Raw genomic sequence first — 15,752 nt, 5'->3', positions numbered from 1 at the left:
CAAGGTCAAGTTAGTTGATAGTATTGTTCAGGTCTTCCATATCCTCATTGATTTTCTGTTTACTTGCTCTATCAATTACTGAGAGAGGGGTGTTGAGGTCTTCAACTATAAATGCATATTATCCTATTTCTCCTTCTAATTCTAACAGTTTTTACTTTATCTATTTTGAAGTTCTGTTTTTAGATGCATACACATTTAGGACAGTTACATCTTCTTGCTAATGTGATCCCTTTTTCATTGTGTAATGTTCCTCTTTATCCCTGGCTTTGTTCTGAAGTCTGTTTTTTTTTTTTTTAATACTAATATAGCTCCTCCAGCTTTCTTTTGAGCAGTGCTTGCATGATTTTCCTTTTCCACCTTTTTACTTTCAAACCATTTCTTGTTTTTAGAATGAGTTTCTTGTAGACAACATATTTGTTTTGTCAGAGATCTGGCAATCTCTGTTTTTTAATTTAGGGTTCTCTCTGCCACTGTCCTTTACATCAGTACTAGGTGAAGGCCCTTGGAAAAGAGCTTGTGAGACACCCTGTGTCTGGGTGTCCACTGTTCTAAACCACTGGCTCTCAATCAGGGGCATTTTGCCCCCCAAGGGATATTTGGTAATGTCTGAAGACACTTTTGATTATCACAACTAGGGGAGTGGGTACCACTGGCATCTAGGAGGTAGATGCCAGGAATGCTGCTAAATATTCTACAATGCCTGGGACAACATTTGACAACAAATAATTATCCTCCCCAAAATATCAATAGTGCTAACGCTGAGAAACCCTGTTCTAAACTGCATGTTAGCCCATACTAGGCCTTAAGGAATTCATTAACATTTTAGCTGCTTTCTTCCTACCCACTTTTATGGCAGCCACCTCTTCCTCCCCTGCTTTAACAAAAGTGAAACAGTTCATGTATCCCATGTTTCTTTCGAGGGTCTTCTCAGTCTTCAAAATTCAGTTTGCATGGTTGCTTCAGCTTTCTGATGGAATCTAGGAAAGTTATGATTCTGTAGATGATCTATATTTTTTCATTCCTAGGGTGGGAATTGATGTTTTCTTGTGCCTTTGTGCATTCTAAGTGGAAGCTAAACTTCCATTTGTTTGTTTTGAGAGAGAGATGGCACAAGTGAGCGAGGGGCAGAGAGAGAGAGAGAATCCCACAAGAGGCAGAAAGAGAGAGACAGTGAGAGAGAGGAAGAGAGAGGGAGAGCGAAGTGGGGCTCATGTGAAGCAGGACTCTAACTCATGAGCCATGAGATCATGACCTGAGCTGAAGTCAGATGCTTAACTGACTGAGCCACCGAGGTACTCCCCCACCATTTGTTTCTTAAATAATCAATTCTAAACCAGGATAAGGACAATTATCAACCAGTCTCAATGAGGAACATAGATGTAAAAATTCCAAAGTTGTAGTAGCAGTATATAGTATATACAAAATAGAGAACAGCAGCTGGAAGTTGATCTCATCCCACGTTCAGAGATAAAAGGGTTAACCATTAATTCCATTATTTTCTGCGGATGAGTCCTTTTTTCATACTGAAATCTGATGGCAATTAAATTCTGATATTTTTCCAAGCTACTGTATGAAGGGGACGCTGAAGGCCATCACTATACAGTATACTGCAACATAAGGACTCTGCTGTTCACCAGTCCCGGTGCAGTAGTATATACAAAATAACTCTTGGCCATGTAGAGTGTATCCCAAGAATACAAGGATGTTCACCAACAGAAAATTTATCACCATAATCCAGTTTCTTAGGAGGTCAGAGGAGCAATCCATATGATCATTTCAACAGAAGCAAAAACATGTTTTCTATAGAATTTAGTATCTTTTCAGGATGAAAAAAAAAAACAACAAACCTCTTAGCAGACTAGGACTAGAAGGGAATTTTATTAACCCAATATAGAATCCTAACAAACATCTATAATAAATAGCATTTAAAAATGAATCCTAACTATATTCCCATTGAAGTCAGTAATAAGACAAGGATGCCTGTGGCAGCCCTACTATTCAACTATACTGGAGGTTTTAATCAATACAATAAAATAAGTGGAGGTAAGATGTAAGAATTCATAAGGAAGAGAAAAAGTCAATATTTGCCGATGCATAAAATCTATGACAAGATATTAGAATAAGTCAGCAGTTTTCTAGCTGTAAGATCAACATGCAAAATCAGTAATGTCCCACAACATAATAACCACTTAAAAATATTAAAGAGAAAAGGTACCATTCATAAAATCTTTAAGATATCTAAGAATAAAAATAACATAGAATTTTCTCTTTAAAAAATATACATATAGAGAGAGTAAGCATGAGTGGGGAAGAGGGGCAGAGGGAGAAGGAGAGAGAAAATCTCAATAGTCTCCACACCCAGTGCACAGCCCCAAGTGGGGATTGATCCCACAACCCTGGGATCATGATATGTGCCAACTGGACACTCAACTGACTAAGCCACCTGGGTGCCCCAGAATTTATTCTATCTTTATGGAGAAACATATAAAATCTTTTTGAAGAATAAAACAAAGATCTGAGTAAGAGGGGAGATATGTGTGGAAAGGCTTGGTAACATGAAGATGTCCATTTGACCCCATTTTAATTTATGAAGTCAATGTAATTCTGATCAAAATTTCAATAGATTTTTTTAAGTGGAATTCAAATGGAAGAATCAAACTTCAGGAATAGCAAAAACAATTTTGATGAAGAAAAAAAGATGGGAATACTTGCCTTACTGTATATCAAGACTTACTAAAATGCTGTGGTAAATAAAATAGACAAATAGACCAATAGAACAGCATAGAGAGCCCAGAAACAAACTTTCAGATGGATGAAAATTTGGGAAATGACATGAGTGAGCTTATACAAGTTTATGGAGGAAAGGAAAGACTAGCCAATAAATACCAATGGCATGATTCGTTTTCCACATAAAAACAAATTAGATCCTTATTTCAAATCATATACAAAAATAAAGTTGAATTAAAACTACATTTGAGAATACAAAACTGTAAAACCTTTCTATCTTCCTTCCTTCCTTCCTATCTTCCTTCCTTCCTTCCTTCCTTTCTTTCTTTCTTTCTTCCTTTCTTTCTTTTCCTATTTATTATGTTTTAACTTACAGCCAAGTTAGTTAGCATATAGTGCAATAATGATTTCAGGAGAGGAATCCAGTGATTCATCCCCTACATATAGCTCCCAATGCTTATCCCAACAAATGTCCTCCTTAATGACCCTTGCCCATTTAGCCCTTCACCCCACCCAAAACCCCTCCAGCAACCCTCAGTTTGTTCTTTGTATTTAAGAGTCTCATATACTGTGTGCCCCTTCCTATTTTTATGTTACTTTTGCTTCCCTTCCCTAATGTTCATGTGTTTTTTATCTTAAATTCCACATATAAGTGAAGTCATATGATATTTTTTTCTCTAATTTCACTTAGCATAATACACTCTAGTTCCATCCATGTTTTGCAAATGGCAAGATTTCATTCATTTTGATTGCTGAGTAATACTCCATTGTGTTTGTGTGTATATGTGTGTGTGTGTGTGTGTGTGTGTGTGTGTGTGTGTATACACACACACACACATACCACATCTTCTTTATCCATTCATCCATTGATGGACATTTGGGCTCTTTCCATACTTTGGCTATTGTCGATAGTGTTGCTATAAACATTGGGGTGCATGTGCCCCTTCGAAACAGCACACCTGTATCCTTTGGATAAATACCTAGTAGTGCAATTGATGGATTATAGGGTAGTTCTATTTTTTATTTTTTTTAGGAACTTCCATATTGTTTTCCAGAGTGGCTGCACCAGTTCGCATTTCCACCAGCAGCACAAAAAGGTTCCTCTTTTTTCCACATCCTTGCCAACATCTGTTGTTGAATGAGTTGTTAATTTTAGTCATTCTGACAGGTGTGAGATGGTATCTCATTGTGGTTTTGATTTGTATTTCCCTGATGATGAGTGATGTTGAGCATTTTTTCATGTGTCTATTAGCCATCTGGATGCCTTCTTTGGAGAAGTGTCTATTCATGTCTTTTGCCCATTTCTTCACTGGATTATTTGTTTTTTGGGTGTTGAGTTTGATAAGTTCTTTATAGATTTTGTATACTAACCCTTTATCCAATATGTCATTTGCAAATATCCTCTCCCATTCTGTCAGTTTCCTTTTAGTTTTGCTGATTGTTTCCTTCACTGTGCAGAAGCTTTTTATATGGATGAGGTCCCAATAGTTCATTTTTGCTTTTGTTTCCCTTGCCTCCAGAGACATGTTGAGTAAGAAGTCGCTGCAGCTGAGGTCAAAGAGGTTTTTGCCTGCTTTCTCCTCTAGGATTTTGATGGCTTCCTGTCTTATCTTTAGGTCTTTCATCCATTTTGAGCTTATTTTTGTGTATGGAGTAAGAAAGTGGTTCAGGTTCATTTTTCTTCATGTTGCTGTCCAGTTTTCCCAGCACCATTTGCTGGAGAGACTGTCTTTATTCCATTGGATATTCTTCTTGCTTTGTCAAAGATTAGTTGGCCCTACATTTGTGGGTCCATTTCTGGGTTCTCTTTTCTGTTCCACTGATCTATGTGTCTGTTTTTGTGCCAGTACCATACTGTCTTGATGATCTCAGTTTTGTAATACATCTTGGAGTCTGGAATTGTGATGACTCCAGGTTTGGTTTTCTTTTTCAGGATTGTTTTGGATATTTGGGGTCTTTTCTGGTTCCATACAAATTTTAGGATTGTTTGTTCTAGCTCTGTGAAGAATGCTGGTGTTATTTTTATAGGGATTGAATTGAATATGCAGATTGCTTTGGGTAGTATAGATATTTTAACAATATTTGCTCGTCCAATCCATGAGCACAGAATATTTTTCCATTTTTTTTGCCTTCTTCAATTTCTTTCATAAGCTTTCTATAGTTTCCAGTGTATAGATTTTTTTACCTCTTTGATTAGGTTTATTATGAAGTACTTTATGGTTTTTGTGCAATTGTAAATGGGCTCGATTCCTTGATTTCTCTTTCCGCTGCTTCATTATTGGTGTATAGAAATGCAACCTATTTCTGTGCATTGATTTTATATCCTGTGACTTTGCTGAATTCATGGATCAGTTTTAGCATTTTTTTGTTGGAATCTTCTGGGTTTTCCATATAGAGTACCGTGTCGTCTGTGAAGAGTGAAAGTCTGACTTCTTCCTTGCCACTTTGGATACCTTTTATTTCTTTGTGTTGTCTGATTGCTGAGGCTAGGACTTCCAAGACTATGTTGAATAACGGTGGTGAGAGTGGACATCCTTGTTGTGTTCCTGACCTTAGCAGGAAAGCTCTCAAAAAACTGTAAGAAAAATAATTTGTCCATTTGTTCATTCATTCAGCAAATATTTATTGAGCTTCTGTTACATACCTAGCTTCATATTGAAGATATAGCAGTGAATAAAATAAAGTCGATGCTCTTGTGATTGTTTACATTCCCAACAAACAAATAAATATATGTCAGGTGATGGTAAGTGCCAGGGGAAAAAGAAAGTAGGATAATGGGATAGAGTATAGAGTGGGGCTGCTATTTTATAGGGGTGGCTGGGGAAGGCCATCTTGATAAGGTGAGTCTGGCATGTGGGAATCCAAGAAGAAATTTTCAGGCAGAATGCCCAGGCTGAGTGGTAGCTCTGAAGCAGGAGTATACCTGGTCTTGAGGAACAAGAAGGCCAGCGTATCTGGAGGAGGTAGGGGGAAAGAGTGATAGAAGATGAGGTAAAAGAGGAAATAGGGGGACTGGGTATGCTGAATCTTGAAGGCCATTGATAAGGACATCTGAAAAGTGTGGGAAACCACTGGAGGATCTGAGCTAAGGGATGACAAGATACAGCCAACAGTTTATAGGTATTACTCTAGCTACCGTGTGGAGGGTGGACTAGGGAGGGGTAACGGTGGGGTAATGGTGAGTAAGTCATTCTAATAATCCAGGCAAGAGACAATGACTTGCCTCTGGATGATGGTGGTAGAGGTACTAACAAGTGCATGTGTTCTGATGTAATTTGAAGGTAGAGAAGACAGAATTTGCTGACACAGGGTGGGAGAAAAGGGGAGAAGTCCAAGTGTAGAGACTCCCAGGCCTCAGCAACTGGGTTAACAGTGGTGGTTTTTTTTTTTTATTATTTATTTTTGAGACAGAGAGAGAAAGAGCATGAACGGGGGAGGGTCAGAGAGAGAGGGAGACACAGAATCTGAAGCAGGGTCCAGTCTCTGAGCTGTCAGCACAGAGCCCAATGTGGGGCTTGAACTCACAGACTGTGATATCATGACCCGAGCCGAAGTTGGACGCTTAACCGACAGCCACCCAGGCACCCCAACAGTGGTGCTTTTTAATAAGATGGTGAACTCTGCAGGAGGAAGAGGCTTGTGGGAGAGAGCATTAAGAACCTGGCTGAAAGAGAGGTTAACCTGGTTGTTAAGTTAGAGATGCTTATCAGACATCAAGTATAAGTATCAAGTAGGCCGCTAAATAGTATGTGAGTCTGGAGTTCAGGCAAGAAGATGAAGCCAGAGATGTCAATCTGAGTGGTCAAATTCACACACATATGGTGTGTGAAACCGTGGGCTGGATGAGATCCCCTAATGAAATACTGTTCATAGAGGACAGGAGGTCTGAGCCCTGAGCTCCAGGGTACTTTAGTTTTATATTTTTATTTTTGTATAAAGCTTATTTATTTTGAGAGACAGTGCAAGCAGGGTAGGGGCAGACAGAGAGGCAGAGAGAGAGGATCCCAAGCAGACTCTGCACTGGCAGCACATAGCCTGATGTGGGGCTCGAACCCATGAACTGTGAGATTATGACTTAAGCTGAAACCAAGAGTTGGACACTTAACCGACTGAGCCACCCAGGTGCCCTGGGATATTTTTGTTTTAGACCTGAAAAGGAAAAGAAGGAACCAGTAAAGGAATATTCAATGCGTTTTGAAGAGAACCAAAGAGAAGGAGGCATTTCAAGAAGGAGGGAACAACTATGTCACATGCTGATGAGAGGCTGAGCAAGATGAGGATGGAGCATTTGTCATTAGATGTGGCAAAGGGGAGGTCACCCACAGCACTGCTGATAGTTGCAGCGAGTAGCAGTAATGATAAAGCCCGTTGGGACTAGTGTCAAGGAAGGACAGAAGAGCAAGCAGAGAGGATGAGTATAGATGATCTTTTTGAGGAGTTTCCCTGTAGAGGGAGGAGGGAAAATGGGATGGTAGTTGAGAGAGGACATGTATTAAAGGAATTTGGGGTCTTGTTTTTCATTTTTTAACATAGGAGACATACAGAGTGTATGCCAATGGGAATGATCAGTACAGACAGTATCTTTGAGGAAGTGAGAAGGAACAGGACCCAGGGCAAAAGTGTAAGCATTGGCTTTGCATGGGAGCGCTGACAGTTTATCCACTGTAACAGAAGGGAAAGAAGAGGATTGGGGTTGGTAATACATTTTAGATTGCTTCTATATGCTTCGTACATTCAGAAGCAAGGTCATCAGCTAAAAGTGAGGACGTGGAAGGAGTTGGAAATTTGAGGGAAGGGGAAAAGTTACGAAGTAATTGTCCATGAGGATTCGAGACAGTGAATCAATTAGGGAAGTGGAGCAGGACTGAAGGACAGCACTGAAGACCCTCCTGAGGGAGGTCATGAATTCACTGTGATTGTGTGTTTTTCCCTAGTAAATATCATTTGCTGTTGTGCTATTGGGGAGTGAGTGGAGAGTTATATTTGTTCAGTGTTGGGGGTTTTCCAGAAAAGTTTAAGGGAAAAAAAGAGAAGAAAGGGAACAACCACACAAATAGGGAATGGACTATAATGATGGATGGTGGATTCTAAGCCAGACAAGATCAGAGGTAAGGACTTGAAGGGGTGTGGGATATTAAAAATTGGCACGTCAATGGATACCAGGTTCCATTAGAGTTGAAGAATTATTGAAGGCAGGCTTTTGGAGGCCATGTGCTGAAACATAAGTACTGAAAGAGGGGGATGCTTGTCATCAAGATAACGGAGGGAATGTGATTATTGATAATTGGCGAGGTCAGGCATGACTGGAAAGGGGTGACTTAGGAAAGGGTGAAGACAGGATCACTGGGAGCGAGGGGATCAGGAACCAAGAACATCCTCATAGGTATTGAAATCCCTAGTAATTGAGTACTGGAAAGAGACAAGGAACCAGGTACTAAAACCTTCAAAGAATAAGGAGTGACAACCTGGAGGTCAGATGACTGCAAAAAGTAGGAGTAAAGTGAGTAGTCTACTAAAACTAGCACTCAGAATGTGCAAATAACCCTTAGAAATGAATGAGAAACAAACAGCCCAATAAACAGTGGACAGGGAATGAACAGCCCATCAATTTACAAAAGAGGTACCCTGAATGGACATCGAACATGTAAAGAGGACCAACTGCATTGGTAATCAGGAAAATGCAAACCAAAATGAGATGATATTTCACATCTAGGAGAATGATGAAAATGGAAATGTCTGAGAATACAAGCATTAAGAATGATGTGGAGGAATAGGTGCTCTCATACAGGTGTAAGTTGGTACAACGGTTTTGGAAAACAAATTGGTAATATACAGTAAAGATCAAGATGTGCGTGCTCTCTGGCCCATCTTCCCCTTCCAATATAAACTCTATGGTGTGGGGGTGCCTGGGTGGCTCAGTGGGTTTGAGTCCTGCATCCAGCCCTGTGCTGACAGCTCAGAGCCTGGAGCCTGCTTCGGATTCTGTGTCTCCCTCTCTCTCTGCCCCTCCTCCACTCGTGCTCTGTCTCTCTCTGTCTCTCAAAAATAAATAAACATTAAAAAAAATTTTAAACTCTATGGTGTGTGTGGAGATGTGCGCAGGATGTAAGGAGATGTGCACAGGATGTTGACAGCAGCATTTTATGGAATAGGTAAAAATTAAAGCAATGCAAATGTCCATCAACATGAAAATGGATAATTGTGTCTGTTCATACAATAAGATGCTCTGCTGTATGCAGTGAAAGTGAGTGGACTGGAGATGCGAGTGTTGCGTATGGTACAATTCCAAAAACGTAAAGTTGATGAAAACCAACAAATTGCAGCATGGTAGGTACAGTGTGGTAATACTGTTTTTGTTAAAGTGTAAAAACAAGCAAAACAATACATATGATTTATGAATGTCAGTGTAATAAAAATGTAAAAACGTGAACAAGAAGTATGCACACAATTTTAGGATGGCAGCCTCTTCTGGGGAGAGTGGAGGGAGGGGAACAGTATCTTAGAGAAGCACAAAAGGGGATTTCTACTCAATTTGTAATATTTTACTTTTTTTTTTTTTTTAAGTAGGCTTGGTGCCCAGTGTGGAGCCCAACACAGGGATTAAACTCATAACCCTGAGATCCAGACCTGAGCTGAGATCAAGAGTCAGACACTTAACCAAATGAGCCATCCAGGCACCCCTGTAATGTTTTACTTTTTTAAAAAAATATATGAAATAGGGCGAAATGCTAATATTTGTGAATTATGGGTGTTGGTTGTATTACGCTGTTCTTTTCCATTCATTTGAAATATTTTACAATAGAAAAGTCCATGGCATATGTAAGATGACAGCACTTTCAGAGATCAGATAAACATATTTTTAAGGCTCATGTAATCCCGCTGTTCAGCAACAATCTGTCAATTTGTAAGGACTTCTGGAGCACCTAAAAATTGCATAACAGTGCTCCTCGTGTCAGGACAGCCACAGAGGATGAGCAGAATTTGCAAACAGATGTCAGGAATATGAACCTGCCACTTGTGGAAACATAGAATTCATCATGACAAATGTGCATCAAGAGGAGATGGTACTGGTAGCTTGGTAGAATGGGCTGAAATTGACAAAAACCCACTGAAAGATTTCTCTGTGGCCACAGCTCTCCAGTGCTCCAGTCTGTGACTCTCCTTTCCCCTCAGGCTCTCTCTAGGCCATTCACGGGCATTTGGATACTTGCCTCTCCTTTTTCTGTGTGACATTTAAATATTTATTTAACAAATAGATACTTTTGGCTTCCTGTCAGTCTCGTGCGTGTGCACACACACAGCCCATGTACTGTGCACTCCCCTTCCTGGGTCCTCTCCCTATTACTGCAACCATTACCCCATGCCCCCTGTCTGCACTCTCCTGGGAATGTGAACCCCTGTCTTCCTCCAGGACTTTTTGCTACTAGGAATCTAGTTGGAGATGCAGGATCTTGCCTTAGGAAGGGTTATTCAGGGATATTACAGGTGACACTAAGGATATCACATTTTGATTAGTGTTTTCATGACTCAAAAAAGGGCTAGGGAATGTGGTGGGCAGGGAACAGAGTGAGCTTAAGGGGAGTGTCCCAAAAGGCGAGAGGAAATGGGATGAAGCTCTTTTTTTTTTTTTAATGAAATTTATTGTCAAATTGGTTTCCATACAACACCCAGTGCTCATCCCAACAGGTGCCCTTCTCAATACCCATCACTCACCCACCCCTCCCTCCCACCCCCCATAAACCCTCAGTTTGTTCTCAGTTTTTAGGAGTCTCTTATGTTTTGGCTCCCTCCCTCTCTAACCATTTTTTTCTTCCCCTCCCCCATGGTCTTCTGTTAAGTTTCTCAGGATCCACATAGGAGTGAAAACATATGGAATCTGTCCTTCTCTGTATGACTTATTTCACTTAGCATAACACTCTCCAGTTCCATCCACGTTGCTACTAAAGGCCATATTTCATTCTTCCTTATTGCCACGTAGTATTCCATTGTGTATATAAACCACAATTTCTTTATCCATTCATCAGTTGATGGACATTTAGGCTCTTTCCATAATTTAGCTATTGTTGAGAGTGCTGCTATAAACATTGGGGTACAAGTGCCCCCATGCATCAGTACTCCTGTATCCCTTGGGTAAATTCCTAGCAGTGCTACTGCTGGGTCATAAGGTAGGTCTATTTATAATTTTTTCAGGAACCTCCACACTATTTTCCAGAGCATCTGCACCAGTTTGCATTCCCACCAACAGTGCAAGAGGGTTCCCATTTCTCCACATCCTCTCTAGCATCTATAGTCTCCTGTTTTGTTCATTTTAGCCACTCTGACTGGCGTGAGGTGATATCTGAGCGTGGTTTTGATTTGTATTTCCCTGATGAGGAGCGATGTTGAGCATCTTTTCATGTGCCTGTTGGTAATCTGGATGTCTTCTTTAGAGAAGTGTCTATTCATGTTTTCTGCTCATTTCTTCACTGGATTATTTGTTTTTCAGGTGTGGAGTTTGGTGAGCTCTTTATAGGTTTTGGATACTAGCCCTTTGTCTGATATGTCATTTGCAAATATCTTTTCCCATTCCGCTGGTTGCCTTTTAGTTCTGTTGATTGTTTCCTTTGCTGTGCAGAAGATTTTTATCTTCATGAGGTCCCAATAGTTCATTTTTGCTTTTAATTCCCTTGCCTTTGGGATGTGTCAAGTAAGAAATTGCTGTGGCTGAGGTCAGAGAGGTTTTTCCCTGCTTTGTCCTCTAGGGTTTTGATGGTTTCCCATCTCACATTTAGGTCCTTTATCCATTTTGAGTTTGTTTTTGTGAATGGTGTGAGAAAGTGATCTAGTTTTATCCTTCTGCATGTTGCTGTCCACTTCTCCCAGCACCATTTGTTAAAGAGACTGTCTTTTCTCCATTGATGTTCTTTCCTGCTTTGTCAAAGATTAGTTGGCCATACTTTTGTGGGTCTAGTTCTGGGGTTTCTATTCTATTCCATTGGTCTATGTGTCTGTTTGTGTGCCAATACCATGCTGTCTTGATGATTACAGCTTTGTAGTAGAGGCTAAAGTCTGGGATTGTGATGCCTCCTGCTTTGGTCTTCTTCTTCAAAATTACTTCGGCTATTTGGGGCCTTTTGTGGTTCCATACAAATTTTAGGATTGCTTGTTCTAGCTTCGAGAAGAATCCTGGTGCAGTTTTGATTGGGATTGCATTGGATGTGTAGATACCACGCATACTTTCAGACCACAATGCAATGAAGCTTGAAATCAACCACAAGAAAAAGTCTGGAAAACCTCCAAAAGCATGGAGGTTAACACCCTACTACAGAATGAATGGGTCAACCAGGCAATTAGAGAAGAGATTTCAAAATATATGGAAACAAATGAAAATGAAAATACAACAATCCAAACACTTTGGGATGCAGCAAAGGCAGTCCTGAAAGGAAAATACATTGCAATCCAGGCCTATATCCAGAAACAAGAAAAACCCCAAATACAAAATCTGACAGCACACCTAAAGGAAATAGAAGCAGAACAGCAAAGACACTCCAAACCCAGCAGAAGAAGATAAATAATAAAGATCAGAGCAGAAGTAAACAATATGGAATCTAAAAAAACTATAGAACAGATCAATGAAACCAAGAGTTGGTTTTTTGAAAAAATGAACAGAATTGATAAACCTCTAGCCAGGCTTCTCAAAAAGAAAAGGGAGATGACCCAAATAGATAAAATCATGAATGAAAATGGAATTATTACAACCAATCCCTCAGAAATACAAGCAATTACCAGGGAATACTATGAAAAATTATATGCCAACAAACTGGACAACCTGGAAGAAATGGACAAATTCCTAAACACCCACACACTTCCAAAACTCAAACAGGAAGAAATAGAAAGCTTGAACAGACCCATAACCAGCAAAGAAATGGAATCACTTATCAAAAATCTCCCAACAAATAAGAGTCCAGGACCAGATGGCTTCCCAGGGGAATTCTACCAGACATTTAAAGCAGAGATAATACCTATCCTTCTCAAGCTATTCCAAAAAATAGAAAGGGAAGGAAAACTTCCAGACTCATTCTATGAAGCCAGCATTACTTTGATTCCTAAACCCGACAGAGACCCAGTAAAAAAAGAGAACTACAGGCCAATATCCCTGATGAATATGGATGAAAAAATTCTTGATAAGATACTAGCAAATCGAATTCAAAAGCATATAAAAAGAATTATTCACCATGATCAAGTGGGATTCATTCCTGGGCTGCAGGGCTGGTTCAACATTCGCAAATCAATCAATGTGATACATCACATTAATAAAAGAAAAGATAAGAACCATATGATCCTGTCAATCGATGCAGAAAAAGCATTTGACAAAATTCAGCATCCTTTCTTAATAAAAGCCCTCGAGAAAGTCGGGATAGAAGGAACATACTTAAACATCATAAAAGCCATTTATGAAAAGCCCACAGCTAATATCATCGTCAGTGGGGAAAACTGAGATCAGGAGTCCCTGAGATCAGGAACACGACAGGGATGTCCATTCTCACCGCTGTTGTTTAACATAGTGTTGGAAGTTCTAGCATCAGCAATCAGACAACAAAAGGACATCAAAGCATCAAAATTGGCAAAGATGGAAGTTAAGCTTTCACTTTTTGCAGATGACATGATATTATACATGGAAAACCCGATAGACTCCACCAAAAGTCTGCTAGAACTGATACATGAATTCAGCAAAGTCGCAGGATACAAAATCAATGTACAGAAATCAGTTGCATTCTTATACACTAATAATGAAGCAACAGAAAGACAAATAAAGAAACTGATCCCATTCACAGATGCACCAAGAATCATAAAATACCTAGGAATAAACCTGACCAAAGATGTACAAGATCTGTATGCTGAAAACTATAGAAAGCTTATGAAGGAAATTGAAGAAGATATAAAGAAATGGAAAAACATTCCGTGCTCATGGATTGGAAGAATAAATATTGTTAAAATGTCAATACTACCCAAAGCTATCTACACATTGAATGCAGTCCCAATCAAAATTGCACCGGGATGAAGCTCTTAAATAGCAGAATACTCAGGGTGATCAGCAGAGTTTCATGACTGCTATAGCCCCAGGCTTCTGTTCAAGGATCAGAGAAAGGCACCTGAGTTCATCGGCCCCAGGAGCCTCAATTTCATCCGCCGATATCCCTGAAGACAAAGGGCTATAGAGACTGGAGAGGCCAGAACCTCATCTCAGCACAACCCCTGCTTTGAAACGCTTAAGATTGGCTGGGTTGGTGGGTGGGCTGGTGGGCATTGGTCACCACCAGGAGGGCCAGACTCAAGTCCTTATCAGAGGAAGAGCTAACCTCCTTATTTCTAGTGTACTCAGAGATATCAGCTCAAAACCCTACTCCCTGTTGTGGCAGCAAGTATCAGCCATGCCAGAGACACCACAGGGCCAATTGTCCCCATCCTCAGCATGCCAGGAGGGCTCCTGCATGGGAGGAAGGAGAAGGCTCCATCTGAGCCCTTCTGTGAATCCTGCCGCCTTGGAATTATGTATAGACGTTTCCACGGTGTAACGGGAGCATATTATTTCAGAAAGTTTAGGAACAGTCCAATTTTCATGAAAGTTACCTAGAATCTCTAAATGTACAGCTAATTTAAAGTTGTAAAATTTTTGTAACAGATTTTTACTATTCATAGCTTTAATAATCATTGCCAAATTCTATACTCAAAATCCTCTAAGGTATGTATAGTTCGTAAAAAAAAAAAAGTTTTTTTTAATTAACTTCTTATTTTGGAATAATTTTAGATTTACGGAAAAGTTGCAAAGCTAGTACACAGAGTTCCTGTACACTCTTCATTTGGTTCCTCTAATGTTAACATTTTATGTAAAACAATGGCACATTCATAAAAATTAAGAAATTCACACTGGTACAGTATCACACTAAGCTACCTGCTTTATAGGTAGCTCTCCAATTTTTCCACTAATGTCCTTTAATTATGCCAGGATCAGATCCAGGATGCCACATTGTATTTAATCCTCATGTCTCCTTAGTCCTCTCCTTTCCCAGACATTTCCTCAGTCTTATTTTTCATGACCTTAACAGTTTTGAAGAGTATTGTTCAAGACATTGTAGAATGTACCTCAGTTTGGGTTTGTGTGATGTTTTCCTCATCATTAGGCAGAGATGATGGGCTTGGGGGAAGAATACCCCAAAGGTGAAGTGCCCTTCATATCTCATCATATCAGGGAGTACATGACAGCGCATGACTTACATGATGATGTTAACCTTGATCACTTGGTTAGGGCAGTGTCTGCTGTGTTTCTGCACCGTGAAGTTAATATTGTTCCTTTTCTACATTTGATTCTTTGGAAGCAAGATTCCAAGTCCAGCCTATCATCAAGCTGGGGGAGGAGGGATTCCTCTCCAGCTCATGCAAAGGAAATATTATTTAGAATTCCCCTAGATAAGGGTGCCTGGGTGGCTCAGTCGGATGAGCATCTGACTTGGACTCAGGTCATGATCTCATGGTTAGAAAGTTTGAGCCCCACATCGGGCTCTGTGCTGACAGCTCGGAGCCTGGATCCTGCTTCGGATTCTGTGTCTCCCTCTCTCTCTGCCCCTCCTCCACTCATAGTCTGTCTCTCTCTCAAAAATAAATCAACATTAAAAAAAATGTTTAAAAAATAATTCCTCTAGATAGAAGTCTTTTTCTTCTTCATCATTTAGTTATTTACTTAGTCATTTTTTGGTATCAATATGGACATACATATATATTTATTTTATATGTTAGATTAAAATTCAATACATTATTTAAAAAAATTTTTTTAATGTTTATTTATTTTTGAGACAGAGAGAGACAGAGTGTGAGCAGAGGAGGGGCAGAGAGAGAGGGAGACAGAATCCAAAGCAGGCTCCGGGCTCTGAGCTGTCAGCACAGAGCCCGATGTGGGACTTGAACTCACGAACCGCAAGATCATGACCTGAGCCGAAGTTGGACACTCAACTGATGGAGCCACCCAGGCGCCCCAATACTACATTATT

The sequence above is a fragment of the Panthera uncia genome (assembly GCF_023721935.1).
Source record: "Panthera uncia isolate 11264 chromosome B3 unlocalized genomic scaffold, Puncia_PCG_1.0 HiC_scaffold_1, whole genome shotgun sequence".
Classification (NCBI taxonomy): domain Eukaryota; kingdom Metazoa; phylum Chordata; class Mammalia; order Carnivora; family Felidae; genus Panthera; species Panthera uncia.
This window is presented reverse-complemented; position numbering follows the sequence as displayed.